The sequence below is a fragment of the Taudactylus pleione genome, unplaced genomic scaffold (genome assembly GCF_031769625.1).
Source record: "Taudactylus pleione unplaced genomic scaffold, aTauple2 ptg000086l, whole genome shotgun sequence".
Classification (NCBI taxonomy): Eukaryota; Metazoa; Chordata; class Amphibia; order Anura; family Myobatrachidae; genus Taudactylus; species Taudactylus pleione.
In genome coordinates, this window is record NW_028284488.1 from 4,351,610 (window position 1) to 4,368,341 (window position 16,732).

Sequence of the window (16,732 nt, forward strand, 5' to 3'; positions counted from 1 at the left end):
TGTCATGGACAAAGAATATACACGTTTGCACCAGACAGTTGTGCAGTATGGGCACATGCTCTTTATATTTGCATAGTGGACACAATTATTGCATATAATTGACCATGCATGTCTATATTTTCCATTTCATATATTTGTTGCAACATCTCCAGAAATCATTCTCTTAGCTGGTTAGGCTGGCCATCTCTGTTATTCATTTGTACTGTGATGCTTTGGGTTCTTCCTTTTAGTTTCCCTAATACATTCAAGTTTTATTGAACTTGAAAACTGGACATACTGTGTTATAATGAAACAATTGGCTACAAAATGACAAATGAAAACAATTCATGAGTAGTTGATGGGAACAAATTGGGAGAAAATGCTAAATAATATTTTAGCAGGTAAATTTGGTCCAAGTAGAAACATTTGACCTTGACTTCCACCTATTCCTGGATTACACATTAGTATCTGTCCTGGTTTCGCCTGTACATAAGGCGGCAAATTAAATATGGGATTCTGCACTTATTGAATGTACAGTATTACTGGATTGAGAGGCTTTGCCCCATCACCAAATTAGCTTTTTGAAGATGGCAACTGTCAGCTAATCTACAAGACAGATAGCATGTTGGAAAGATGTAGTTAAGTGCATATACACACACTTCACTGATATCAGGTATATAATGGATTCTTTACTTATCCTAATGAATTGCGAAATCTATTATCAGAGTAAGTAATTCCTTTCTCAGCAAAGATGTAAGTCTGAGAAAACAAGTTGCTGGATACAGAATATCTGGTACACTCTATACAACATTCTACATTGGCGGCCAGGAACCAGTCCGATATCCCGTACTTAGAGCTGGAAGCTTTGCAGTTATCCTGTAACTTCAGGTGTGCAGAGAAACACATAAGCCAGTCCTCCTGCACAACCATCAGCCACTGACTGGAGAGACTTGTCACAGCGAGAACCTACATGCCAAGGTTCCCATTTTATATCCTGGTGTGGCCTGCTCGGTGTTGGTATGGTCCAGATGTGCAGCGCCTTGTGCATCAGTATGCAGCGCCTTGTGCATCAGTGCGTCTGTCCTGCCGAGAGCATTCCTCCCAGGCCATAGTTGGCAAGTCTAGAACCACCGGATCCACATAGCCCACCAGTGTGAGTTCTACCATTGCCAAACACTGCCGGGGAAGTCAGTCTTTCCTGTCCCGGGCCTGAGGAGAGAAGTTGGACAACATGAAAGCATGAAGATACTGCACTATATTGCTGCTATCCTAGTATGTATGTATAGAGTTGCTCAGAGGACCATTGCATTCTAAACCACATATGTAATACTCATTAATAACGGCACATACATCGTTTGTTTCATGGCAAATAATTACTAGTGTTTTTATTTCTAACCGGCTGCTGATCACTCATTTATTATGACCAATATAGAACACGCAGCAGAGTAGCCGAGATTGCTTATTTTGTGACCCATCAGTCACAGACATCATCGATAAATACATATATACCATCTGAATCGATGCCGTACACACTGCAATATCGCAACCGATATCTGCCTAACGATCCCTGATAATGGTCTCCTCGGTTGCCACAATCGCCGTGTGTCGCCAATGTACTGAGATAACAGAAAGCTTTCCTATCTGAAACACTACAGCAATGGATCACTTGTCAGATATGGGGGCTCTAAGATCAGCCCAAATAAAAGAAGACAAACTAATTGTTATGTCGCTAAATTGAATTAATTAGTGGAATATTTAAATAAAGTGCGTTTTCCCTGGACATCCCGAGGTGCTGCTGACTAGTAACAAAATAAAGATTTCTTTTCAGTATCCACAAATGCTACCTAATTGTTTCCCCACCTATATATTATCTATGGCATACGTTATTACAGATACTTGGCAGCCCAGCATTACTAGCACGCTGCTAGGGGATTACTTCCACATATTTATATCATTCATTGAAACTGACAAATTCTAGAAAAGTACCATGAGCTTATATTTGCAGTAACACTCTATACTGATTTCTGCTCAAGCATAATAATGGCTTCAATGACCTCCCTGAGCCTATTTACGGCCTGGAGACTTCCATTAGCTTTCACTGTACTGATCTGCGGTTCCATTTCTGGTGGTGAGAAAGCCTAATCTACCGAATAGCTCAGAGATCATCGGAAGTAGTGCAGACAGATGAGAGATGTCCTCACAGTCTGCATGGTATGGAAGTGAGTGTCCGAACCTTATTATTGATGAGCCCATTGCATAGCACTATTTTTACATTTTTTAAATGTCCTTTCTTGACCTTTTTAATGCAAGTTATACATTAATTCACCATTACTGATAAATAAATATTGGACAGGAGGAATAAATTCACCCAGACCTGTCAAATGCATTAACTGGAATAGGTAGAAAAGACGGGATGGTGAGTCTGTTTTTTAGGGAGAAGGGGGTCTATGTACTAAGCCTCGGGGAGAGATAAAGTGGACGGAGATGAACTACCAGCAAATCAGCTCCTGTCATTTTTCAAACACAGCCTGTAACCAGGTCAGTTAGGACCTGATTGGTTGGTACTTTATCTCCATTCACTTTATCTGCATCCAAGGCTCAGTAAATAGACCCTGGCTCCTGACACTGACCTTATAAAATAAAGTTGTGATAGCCATTACTGCGCTGTGGCCTATGTGCTTGCCATTCAATGCACTGATTGGCCAGGGTAGAAGAGAAGCCATGTTTCTGGGTAACAGGGAACTGTATTCAATTATAATCAATAGTTCAAGTAGAAAGACATGTCACAGCATCACTTCTACAATTGCTAGAAATGTATATTCAAAATCCACAAGGAGACGTGAATCTTGTTGGAGTTGCAGGACAGATATATAGATAGATAGATAGATAGATAGATAGATAGATAGATAGATAGATAGATAGATAGAAAGCAGGTATTGGTGTCACTCTCCGGTCTTTCAATAATTCACAGTGGCAAATGTGTCACAAGTCAACGTTTGAGTTTATTATAAAGCTCGTCATCAGGACATATAATAAACTAAAAACGTTGACTTGTGACACATTTGCCATTGTAAATTATTGAAAGACCAGAGAGTGACATCAACACCTGCTTTATCTACCTCTAAGTGCGCACCACGGCAAGTACTGCACTTGGAATAGGAGTGCCTACACCTTGGAAGATATATATATATATATATATATACACACACACATGTAGATAGATAGATATACTAATTCCACACAGGCAGCACTTCCCAGATAAAATAATAAGAGAAGCTTAAAATTTCTTGCAACGTTTCAGATCCTTGTTGCATTTTTCATCAAAGCATATACAAAATAAACACACTCTTGCCTAAAATAGAAACCCAGTGACCAAATACACATACCACACACATACACACATGTATACATATTTATAACTTTATATATTTATCAGTACTTGTCCAGAAACACATATTGTGCTATTTTGTTTAAAGCATTGTAAGTTTGCAAGTATATATTTTAAACCGTGTGACCCCTTCTAGAGTTCAGACTCCCTCCCCCATATATCGCAAAGCAATTTCATGAGACATTTGACCTTATCCTCCAATAGGTATTTCACATCATAAAGGTAGAAAACGTCTGGGTCTAGCGGAGAAACTAGTACTTATCAGTGTATGAGCTTTTACTAAATGCACCAGGGCACCAAGGTCAGGTTGCTGTTAGTGTCCGCTGTGAGAAATTCATTCGTGGTACATACTGCTCATATAAAGTACCCAAGCTCAATTTCTGTAGCCATTCTGTTCAACTCGTTTGTTTACAACTCTTTGCTAGATTAAATTGTTACTTGTAATTCCAGGGTAGTTTATTCTGTATTGTCCTATATTGGCACTACACATAATTGCTCAAAGTAGATGTACAAAAGCAAAAATGTGCTAGTGCCAAAGCAGGCCAGACAGTACAACCTCTATTACAATACATCACAAATAAACAGGAACAAAGACACTAGAATATGGAATACTCAGTCAAATTTACTGTTAATGTCTGTAAATTATATAGATTTTGCTCACTATGTATATATCACCCTGATGTAAAATGTAGGAATTCTGTAGGGATGAACCTTACACGCAGCATGTCTGCCTGCAGACTGCACATACAGTATATCGCCCATGGAAGTATTCTATTGGCAACATCCATTCGGGATCCATTAAATGCAATGGGACAGGGCTCCGGTCAGTTACCTCACAGATAGTGAAACAATGTTACAAACAGTGTAGGCAGCCATTTTGTGGGCTGTACCAAAAGTTATATGTATTGCAGCTGTTTGTTAGTAGAAGTTAACAATGTAATTGAGACTCAATGATGCCATTAATTAATATTAAACTTGTTGGCGGAAGTGTCAACATGGCTGCCTCTCTTGTATATTCAGGACAGGGCCATCTTAATACTGCATGGAGATATTAGAGAGCAAGCCTTATAAATATATCACCAGAATATATACCATAGACATTGGTACTGTATGTTTCTTCACTGGAAGCTCCTGTGGTTCTTTCTCTGCTCTGTTTATGGCCCTATGGTAATTCACTGATTGTGTGTTTTCACAGTGAATTCTACCAGTGCCATACACAGAACAGGAGGGATGCTCACCCAACGGCAGCCTGTAAAGAGAATGTGTGTTACTGTAATACATACTTAGTAGTAACAATATACTTAGAAACTGGCGTGTGTGGAGGAAAAATAGTTACACCAGGGACATAAACTGCATTGAGTTGAGCAAACAGGTTATTTACAATCCAAAAAGGATTGATGCTCCTCTGTATGATTGTACCAGTGTTATTTCACCGAAATTCTTCCTATTGCTTTATTTATTTACAGGTCTATGGGTAACTGAACAAACACATCCAAATGATTGCAGCACGATATAGGCAGTTGCAACTAGCCAAGGTCAGGAGATGCTTTCTCAATGTCAGTGCAGTAGTTGAACAGTCAACTAAGAACCGTGCTGACAAAATACCTGAACTCTTTGGGAGGGACACAAACAAGTGGAGGGATATTTGATTGTAACAAAATTATAAACACAAACCCTTAATTCTTATTATATTCCATGTGTGCATTATACAATCACATAGCTGAATAACTAATGCTTAGGTAAGCAGCATGAACCATTAAATTTTATTTTTGTGATATTTGGTAAAATAATTTCTAAATAAATTCCATCCACATATTTCCAGCCTAAGAGATAGGGCGAATTAGACGGAAGAGTGTTTAGCATTCGGGTTGGACAATGGGACAGATAGGGAATATTTGTAGTTTGTTAAATCTCTAATAACTGTTTCTGAGATTATTTGTGTTACTAATGGAGATTAGCTATCAGTTCCATGTTTTATATTCAGGTGACAATATAATGCACAGTTATGAACTGGGCTACAGAGGACCCATCACCAAATCCAGTTACAAAGCATAGTACACATATATTATACCATACACAACAGTCTATAGAGTATATGCAGTTTTCTAATAAAACAATAATCTCCATTGTTTCATTTTGTCAAGCATGCATTTAGGCATGGGAACATGTAACATGTCACACAGACAGGCTATGCAGATTTTGTCAACTGTTTTCATTTAAATAACAAATTTACATATTTTAATCATTCTGTCTCAGGAAACACGACTGATTAGTAGTGACACATATTATACAAATACAAACTATCTTCTTTACTGTCTTCTACACAACAATTAAACATCTTCTATTTAACCTTTTTTTGATCCAGCTAAACTTTTCAGAAGTACTTACTGTTACTGTAGGCTATGTACTAAGCCTTGGAGAGAGATAAAGTGGGTGGAGATAAAGTACCAGCCAATCAGCTCCTGACAGTTTACAGACTGTGTTTGGAAAATGACAGTTAGGAGCTGATTGGTTGGTACTTTGTCTCCATCCACTTTATCTCTTTCCAAGGCTTAGTACATAGACTCCTATACTGTATGTGGATATTTCCTTATTTATCCTGCCTCCACAATGTTCTGTTGCTGTATATTTCAGGTACCTATAGCATTAACATAGCAGACTGACAAATATTTTAGCTGTGTAAAAAGAAAGATGACTGCCCCCAATAGTCTTTAGGGGACAGTATGAAGGGTTATAATAAAAGTCTGTTTCGATCATAGGAACAAATTATCTGTTTATAGTGTTAAAGAAGATATTAGTATATTTGTATGGCTAACTGGCAGATCCATTGCAGTTTGTTATGTTTTAAATTATTATTACAAAGAAATACTAACAATATATGAGAACATCTATAATCATGAATGGACCCCGGGGGATTTTAGAACCGGAAAGCAGTCCCTAATCTGCATTTGGTGTTGGGAAAAGCAATTTTTCCTGAAACTTTGGCTTCTTCGTATAAATTATCACTATCTGGTGCTCTGTTCTCATGAGTATTCATGATCTATCAGTGTACTATGCTATACTGGATTAAGATGTTTGATATATGTAGCATTCTACTATGATCTATTATTATGACATGTTTGGCACCATTTTATAAAGTGGCAATCTCTAGGATAATAAATCAGTGTGATTGCAGATCGCTAGAAAAAGCGATTGCACTATATAATTATATATATATATATATATATATATATATATAAAATTACAGGTTGGAGGGCACTCACCATTGCAGCAATAAAAATATCCTTTATTTGCATATTTATATATATCACTTCCTCCACCGTCCTTGCTTATGTTCAATGTTTGTGCAGTAGTGATAATTATGTATAATTTATCATCCAAAATTACAGCATACAGTACAGCAAGGGTATTCAACATGTGCCCTCCAGCTGCTGTGGAACTACACATTCCAGCATGCACTGTCCCAGTTTTAGCAGGCCCTAATAGCAATACTATGGCAGATCATGGTGGGATGTATAGTTCCACAGTTGAACACAAGCATCACCTCTACTATCTAAAGGAATAATAATAATAATAATAATAATAATAATAATAATAATACCTAACCCTATAGTTAGTTTATTTGTGCACAGGTGCAAGGTTCAATAAACAACTGGCTCAATGTTCCACATTATAGGCACACATGGGAGTAAACCCCAAATTTATTACATGGAGTTTATATAGGAATAGCAATTACAAAGGGTGTGGGTATAATCGTCTACAACAAAATAAAACAAATGAGCCTTGTAAATCTACAGTGGATGAAAGTATGCAGATTTAATCATTATTTTTGAACTGCAGATAATAATTATATACAATATGCAATAACTTGTTGAAAGTGTGGGGGATTGTCATAACTGTGAGATACTGTTTTGTTTATTAAAGCTCTTGATGGCAGTGAAAGGTTTTTGTAGAGTAAGAAGAAGCAAATAAAAAATAGAAAAATAAGGAGCAATTTTGCACCTTGGAAAAACTAATTTGCAATGCAGATTTAAAATGTGCAAAGAGATTAAAGTTGGGAAGGGCGTGTCTGAGTGTATTTCTAAGTGTCACTGTAAAAAATTTTTTATATATATATATATATATATATATATATATATATATTCGCGTTGCACTGTTTTTGCAAGACTCAAAATTGTATGAAATGGATTGGATTATAATCTTGCATATCTGGCATGCGAGCTGGTATAAAGAAATGCCAGACAGCAATTTCCAGTGTGCTGCATTTCCTAACAATCTCTCCATTATGAGGAGGCAGCAGAGTTAGAGTCTGTATGGCTCCCTCTGGAGCACAGTAATGGAACAGGTTCTTACATTAGTGGGGCAGCGTTGCTACTTGCATCAGATACTGGAAAATATTGTGTTGGGGAATAGTATTCTGTCAGAGATATAACCTGTCCTAAGAGGGAGTGGACACACTATGACATACGTAGTTTGAAGGTTGCTGTAGTTTAAAATGTCTTCTGACTATATTTTCCATTTTGTATTCCTAGTAATACTAGTTAACTAATCTCAGCTTTAAATAATTATAGGACGTGAGATAAAGCTATTATTAGTTAAAATGTTCAGTATGAGAAATAGACATTTCAGAGAATCTTGTTATGGCAGTGTCTCCCATTCAGGCAGTAGTCTGTTCCTAATTAAAGTGTATTGTAGGAGATTTGCGCCTACTATCTGTTCTTTACACTCCAAAGCCTGATTTTATCTATATATTTAAATAATGCTCAGGATATCTTCCAAGGATGGTTGATCATATTGCCTTCATGTCAGCAGGATGCTGGGATTAGAAGGTTACTATATTTCACCAGGAAGAGCATCTATCCAATCCTGACACCAATCAACAATGTAATGTTGAAAGATTATGTCAGATTATGTGGATCAGAACCAGTGTCCACCAAACCCCTCAGTTATATCTGCAATTATTGCAAAATGTATTAACCAGAAATGCCAACTCTCTCATCTATCATGGGACGAGTCCATATCAGATATTCCTATAATTACACTATTACAGTATTTCCCCATGCGCTCCTGTTCAATATGAAATATTATGGCGATAATTCATTAGTAAATTGTATGAGTTGGAAGCTGTGCAGGAGTGTAGTCTGATCCAAAATAGAGATTTCAGTAAGACTTGCTTTTAACGAAAACATTTAAATACAAATAAATACAAAATGTGACGTTCTAGTGCAATAGCCCAAAAAGGTAGAGTATGTGCTATTTGCTGTCTTTGGGGACCCCTTACCTACACACAAACGATAGGTAAGGTGTATATATATATATATATATATATATATATATATATATACATATACATAAAGTATATACATGTACAATTGCCCCTGATCCATATGCTACAACAAACATTAACAAATGAGTGAGAATAGACGAATTCAGCAGGATATTGTAATATGATTGGAAATTGTGTTCCTTGGGTTTAGGATAGGAAATATATTAACAACTATCGTGCAAGTTTCTTGAGACACACACACAGTATATATTTAGTAGATACACTCACAGCAACACAGATTGAAATATATCCCAATAACGTATTTCATGTTTGCACCTATGTGGATGATAGATACGCTTCTCATGGCCATGATTTCCTCCTTGTTGTTTTCTAAAGTCTGAGCATCTACTGCACCAATTGTTTCTTATATCTATTAAAGCGCTGGTGCACTGAGATTTCTAATAGCATGTTCACCTCAATCAATTTTGCCCAACAATGTCATTAATTTGTTTATGCTATAGCTAATAATTACCAGAAATGCAGCAACGAAGACTAATGTATTAGCCTTATATTGTCTGTAAAAGAGACATAGGAAGCCCATATTAATATGTTCTAAAATCAATGCATAACGTATTTCTTTTAATAAATCCATATTTCAAATGGCATTTACAAGTATTAAGCAGACCAGAAATATATATTAGAAACTTGGTATCATTGTACTGTAAAATCATTCATAAACTATTTGAAATAAGCAGTTCTGTCTCTTTTCTGCTATTTGAAAGATACAGGCAGCCTATGTTAACACTTGTATTGCTACACAGAAAGACAAAAGTAATATAGGATAGTGTCTACTACAAGTCCATCAGTAATGTCCTTGAACTGACCTTGAGGTGGATTACGTCACACTCACAGTCTACGGGGACATTGTAGAGACAGCAGCCATCATGACAAAATCTGCAGTATAGAGAAGGGAAATACACACTGCAGATTATGCAGAGACAAAGGAGATTATGATTATTTTAGACTTGTCTACAGCCGCAAACTACCCCCTGTTGCTGCATAATGTGATGGAATTACGTGGACAGCAACCAATTATTAAAAAAAAAAAAAAAAGAATTAATGACAATATGTTCATAAGATATAACCAGAAATTGGATTCTAGATATACACACAGAGGAAGCATGTATTTTATTTCCTATAGTAATATAATTCATTGTAAAGGGCCTCGCTACATATAATTCTTAGTTAAATTTATGTTACACTTTCGGTAATAACAACAAACCAACAAAATTAAACAAAAAGTACTCCTGGTACAAATACACATGTTTTTTTTAAGAATGATCATTCAGCAGACGTTCAGCAGTTTCATCAGAAACATCCTATGGTCAGGGGGCCTGTATGATGGTCAGGGGGCCAGTATGTGTCACGCTATATTATGCATCATACAACAAGATATGTTTCTGGTTTCCAGACACAATACTCTAAAGTTATAGTTATAGGATGTGAGCCAGTATGTTCATTACAAATATGTAATAAGTGGAATATAATCACCTTAAATCGAACAGAACAAAGCTTGGCTCAGGACTGCGTGTAATATGACAGTGTTGATTGAAGTTGTAGTGCAGGATACAGAGTTCCTGGATTCTCCGTATAAGAGTCATGCGGACGCAGCAGTTAGTGGTTAGTGGTAGGACATATTTTGGTGCCATCCAATAATGAATAATTACACCCAGTCATTTTGTTTAAAAGCCATCTGCACTTCCAATTGCCACATTGCGTAAAAACTAACGAAATATATATTTAAATTAACAAATAATGTGAAACATCTCTATATATATATTTTTTTTTAACTAATATCAGAACTTAAATGTTAACATAACTGAATCTGCTTTTACCCTTGCAGGTAGGTAAACTGCATCTGAACTGGAAGATGCCATTTTCATTGCTGATAAACCAGTCTATCATTTCCATTCTACAGCCCAGGGAGTATTTTATTCTCAGCACTCCTGTCGGTCAGTTGGAATCTAAACATCTTTTTTTTTTGTCTGTTCCTTGATGCCTATAGACATTTATATAGTTCAGCCTTTAGTAACACTGTCCCTTTCCCCATGTCAGCAGGGATATGACAATCCATTTAGTACTCGCCATCTTTAAGTGAATTTTAGATTCCTAAATGGCTCCCTTAGCAGGATATCTTCTCCTTGCACATTTCCTGGATAAATCAATATCTCCTAAAAGTAGTCAGATTCAAAAAGATGCAAAAAGACCCCTCCTTACAAAGACCCTCTGCTTCTTCCCCATCCCAGGATTTGCTCAGGGCATCAATTAGGATCACTTAGGAAGATCATAGATGATTAATATTTAAAGATGTGAGAACAGCACGGAGCTACTTATCCTGTCTCCCTCAGCACTGCACTCTGTGCTCCGGCAACCAGACAAAATCGTTATCCCTCTGTCGGCTCTAATGCTATATTCAATTAGCCTGTTATACCATACACATATACTTGTTCTATTGTAGTCACCACTGCACCAGAGGATTATCTCTATCTATCTAGGCTGATACATTGTTTAAAAGCTTTTTCTAGCACATTGACAGTTTAGTAATCACCTTAATAGCCAAATAAACCAGGTATCACATGCAAATGAAACGGCTTTAACTAATTAAAATAATAAATGTTCAAAAAATTTTCTCCATAATCGAACAAAATAATATAATCACTTACAATGGGCATGCTTTAAACTGAATATCTACATACTGTGCATCTAACAATGCATCCATGTAATATGTTCGTTTGTTATACCCTACTTATATGTGCAATTATGTTGATTATTTCGTTCTGCAGTAATGACATTTAGTCTATATTATAATCATATGAAAACAGGTAAAATAGTGATATGGCCAAATATAAAATGGTAATGATTAAACAACTAGATTTCAAATTGAAAAAAGGTTTTACATAGTTCAATTATTTTCCGCTTCGTTAATAGCAGTTATTGAAGGAAACAAATTCTGCATATGCAGGAGAACAAAACGTCTGCATGTAGTGTAAATGTAGAATATTAGGAAATAATGGCTGCCATTGTAGTGACGTGGGAATGGTTAATAATACACAATCACTGCGGAAGACGGGAATGCAGAGGTACAATGCAGGGAAATGGAAGTCATTAATATCTCATGCTAAATCAATCTCAGGCCACTTTGCAGCCTCTTTATGGTACATCTAATCAGGGACCTCTGCACCCTGTGTATCTGCCAGAACTATCATTTTCTCACCAAGTATGCGCTTCCGAAATGGTTTTGCACAGAACGAATACTATATGGAAAATCAAATACAATTGATCAAGCCACATTTATTTTCTTAATAACAAAATGACTCCACTTAATGTCCTGCTTGCCACCAAATTACAAGATTTCATCGTATCATAAGCATCAATTTATAGAGTATATTAAGATTCCCGTTAAGGATAATACGAATTGAGCTATTAATAACTACTAAAATAATGCTTCACATTCACATTTTATTGTCTGACAGATGACAGAAGGCACCGGGAATAGTAGCTGCCATTTACAGCTAGACTCTTCCCTATCTCAAAGCAATATCTACACGGATATATAGAAAGATTGACTGTAGATAGACTAATAGACTATTTGTAAAGTCTGATGTAAGCGTTGTTTGTTTATTCTCCGGACAGACCAGTATTATAGTCAAATATATTTGAACTCCCTTATAGTCTTTCAAATGAGCCTGCTGAAACTTTGCTTCACACAATATTATTCCGGTAAAACCGATTTATATAACGTTGTTCGTTCCTGAGCTTCTCCTATAATAATGCGATAGCATATATATATATATATATATATATATATATATATATATATATATACATTATATTATATTATATTATACACACACACATACACACATACATACATACATGCATACATATAGGGGCAGAAGTATGGGAGACAAAGGAGGCTCCTGCCGCCGGGTGCCAGCACTGAAGGGGCACCTCCTCCATCACCCACAATATATTCACCCCACTTAGGGCTGTAAATATGGGGGATAGGGGGGCACTAAATGATAACTTGCCTCCGGGCACCTGGTGTGAACTTAACGCCACTGCATACATAGATACATAAAGAGACAGTATTTAATTAGCTTCATTTCATTTTCGGAAATACTACTCATTTAAATGATTCAGGCAAGGCGGGCAGTGTATTGTACTGTGGAAGGTGGAGGGATCTCCTGACTAAAGTGAAAGTCTATTAGGGTTAATCATTTTGATTCCAGTTGTGTAGACCTTAGAGGTCTCCGGACTGTACCTGGCTGATCACGCAGTATTTACAAGGAGTTGCAGCAGATAGTTTCATCAGCCGGCACAGAACCTTCTCCCTGTGCAACTTGGATTTAATGACAAACCCTCTGGGTATAAGATTAATGATGCCTCAGTAGCCAATGTTCCCATTCTCTCCGCAGTATCCATGCCAGAGTGGCTAACACAACAAGCGCAGCACAATATGCTGCTTTGTTTCTGTAACTGCTTACACCTAACGCAGATGTACACTGACATGTATGACCATGCAGATACTATTGTATCCCAAACTGTATACATCTTACTCTCTTTCATCAGTTGCTTCAAACTCAGTCAGGATCCCAGCCAGGCCTTCATTTATATCGATGCAACAGGTGAATTAGGATGTCTGTCTATTCTGGATAGTCTGAATCCCAACTCACAAATGACAAAACAGCCACTCCCTGAGTCCCATTCACAATATTTTCTTTGTTTTAACTGTGACATTGTTTTAATATATTTACAGGTATATTTCACAGTTAAGATGGTACCAGTGAGTCATCGAGTCCAGTTGCTGAGAGAGAGAGAGAGAGAGAGAGAGAGAGAGAGAGAGAGAGAGAGAGAGAGAGAGAGCGCGCTATGGGCAAATTATCCTTTCTGGCTGACAGAGCACACAAGTCAGGTAGATGTACAGGTTATGGCAGGTGTATCCTATTGTTTGCACATTTTTCTTTTATTTATTTAAGGCTTCCCTAACACAAGCTATAGAGCAGCCACCTTACTACCACGTATTACCCGTGCGCCCGGGGCAGTGAAAGTGCACCTGCCTCAGAGGCTCTGCCATCTGATGGAAAACTGCTTATTTGAATCCCAATTCTGTGGCAGGTAGAGGATTGTCTATGTGCTGAATGGTTTATGTAAATATCTATGCAAAGATAACTCAGACTTATATCCAGAGCCATTATATATCATCCTTTTGTGATAGGGTTCACACTCAATTTACATGAAATAACACAACATTCTAAATACATATATGATTTTAAACGCTAAAAACAATGTATAACTGCTTATCACATGCTGTATATACGCTTCAAGCATTACACGTTGTCTCATCTGAAACTTGTACTCTATAATCAGGCACAGTCTAGCTTTCCAGATTCTGTATTACCCTGCTGTCACCAATTTAGTTTAAAAAATTGTAGAGTTAATATGGTGCGTAAATATATATATATATATATATATATATATATATATATATATATATATATACATATATATATATATTATATGACATAAATATCTCTATATACATGCACACACAACATATATATCTATATATGCATACGCACATAACATATATTACAAGGGCTCGGTCGTGTCCTTATATTAAATTGAAGCTGAATCGAAAAAAACGGATTACACCCAATCTATGTTCCTCCTAAATTGCATTTGTGGCACACAGGTAGTTTGTGCATTAAATCCTCCGGTGACAATGTTACTGATATTAAGGGGAGATCATTTCCAGATGATGCTCTGTGAGATCCAGGCTGTCATTGTGAAATGTTATATGATGGGTTTTACTTTCATGATCACTGATGATGGCTCTAATCTCACACAAGATGCTGAAACCGGATACTAAGATAGCAGCCTGGATATGTCTCCTTGGATCTATATTCTGGACCACTAGCAGATGAGGTGTCCTGCACTCATCTCTTTACCTCCAGCCTACTAAAATATTTACTACTTTATAGGAAAGTCTATATATACACATACATTGCACATACGTACTATATTAACATTATGTAGCATAGATTAATCGAATGTGTCTATACTAGTTTCAATTGTATTCAGTGTGCTGATAATATTTGATTAGCTATTATGTTTTACTGGTTGAAATAATTACTCAACAGTCTAATATCATCATATTCATAGTAACCACAGAATAAAGGAAAATAGTCTATCTTTTCCTCCTAAACGTCATCACCCCTACCAGTCTACTTTTACCAATCATCTAGATGTTCAAGAGTAAGACAGTAATAAAGGAGACCAAATAATCCCAAATCTACCAATCAGAGTTTATTTATATAGGTGCTTCAGTCCACAGGCACAAGACTTTACTTGCACTGCACAGATACACACGTCAGCATCCACTTCAAAGAGCAGCATAGCCTACCTGATGCCGGGACATGAGTATAGACTGTTACCTGCCCCTTCTCACATGTGCGGAGAGAGCATGGCTTTCATTACTACATCCCTCTATGAACAGAGCATTAACATAAAGGGAATTCAAAGCTCCAGACTAACTAGTCCCCCCTCCTCCCAGTCTGCGGAGATCTGAGAGTTTCTAAAAGGCAGATCTGTAGGAACATCAGAGAGACACAAAGAAAGAGGCCACTTTCCATCAGCAGAGCTTAGAGTATCCTCCCTGCTATCAGATGACAGCAGGAGCCCCGGGCACTATCCCTGTGACATACCAGTATTACCTGCTGCTTGTACCTGACCTGGGAATGGTTCTCTCCCACCCTAGCTGCCTGTTAGACAGGCAGTATACCGCACTGTGCTGTGCTGTGCCTTCCTGCAAAAAGTTTATAAGATCATCTGCTATATACTCAACAGGTCAGATGGCTCGTATACAGCTGAACAAAGGCGTGAGTCTGAGCTTATGCAGCTAAGCATCCAATCCCCCAGCCCTCACCCCACTGCCATCCTGTGTCCTAAGTCTAGATGGATGTTCCCCAACAGAGACAGGAAGATAATTCTTCTGTAATCACCTTACCTCCACAGCCTGGAAAATAATCCAAGACAGAGCTGGTGTCTGTGAGAGCCTCTCATTTTCCAATGTCATCGGCCCATGTGCCTTTTAAGGTGGCAATGTAGGGAGGCAGGCTCACCTTGAGAGTCACAGGATAATTACTAACAAGCTGGCAGCAGATTGGCTGATGGGGGTGTCTATGCTGCTAAGCCCCAGCCTCCTTGTCTGATGTAATTTCCAAAGCTCTTTGATGGATATCTGTTTGTCCATATGAGCATCCTTTGGATAACTTGAAATTATTAACCCTTTCTATACTAGCTCAGCAAGATATCCTAATTCACCTACCTATCCTACATCCATAGAAAATGTACCAGTGAGAATTTCTGCCAAAAATATAGAACGTCTCACATATCATGTTTACATATTACCTTCTATTATATTGTACGTTTGTTATCTATTCTCCTATCTATCTATCTATCTATCTATCTATCTATCTAGTAATATATATCTATATCTTTCTTTTTGTGAGTGTGTCCTTGATGAGTATGCTAGTGTAAAGACAAAGCTAGTCTTCATCGCAATGACAATTAATTATATATATATATATATATATATATGCACATGCATACACACACACTGTTAAGAGGCTATTATTTGTTAATGAGTAGCTGGGGTATAAGATTTGTCTGCATGAATATTTTTAATTCAACTGCAAAAAATAGAAGCACTAAATAAAACGAGTTTTCATGTTTATTGAAACATATTTTAGAACCTCAGAAGTGTAACACAGTAATAAATATCTGATCAGTATCGTTGTACTCAGTGGGCAGAATAATGTCGGTGTGAAGTGTTAGTTCTTGCTGTGTAATTTCGTGTTGATATTTGAATACGTTTATTTGATACCTTGTGTGATACAGTATCCGGCGTTACAGGGGAGGCACAGACATGAGACAGCGGTACATAGAGGTGCTGGGCTCAATGGTAAGCGTAACGGTTCCTGCTGACATGTCCCAGCTCATTTAACAATGTTTTTCGCAATGTATCCAGCAGCTTT

At 37.2% G+C, this 16,732-nt stretch overlaps 1 long non-coding RNA gene across 1 annotated transcript; it reads right to left on the minus strand.

The window, feature by feature from the left end:
* Positions 1–648: 648 nt before the first annotated feature.
* On the minus strand, positions 649–15,770 carry LOC148529121 (uncharacterized). The gene is made up of 2 exons (XR_015877826.1): positions 15,703–15,770; positions 649–1,188 (listed from the first exon to the last, which is right to left on the minus strand). It is a non-coding gene; the product is annotated as an uncharacterized LOC148529121 (long non-coding RNA).
* Between the last annotated feature and the right edge of the window lie 962 nt (positions 15,771–16,732).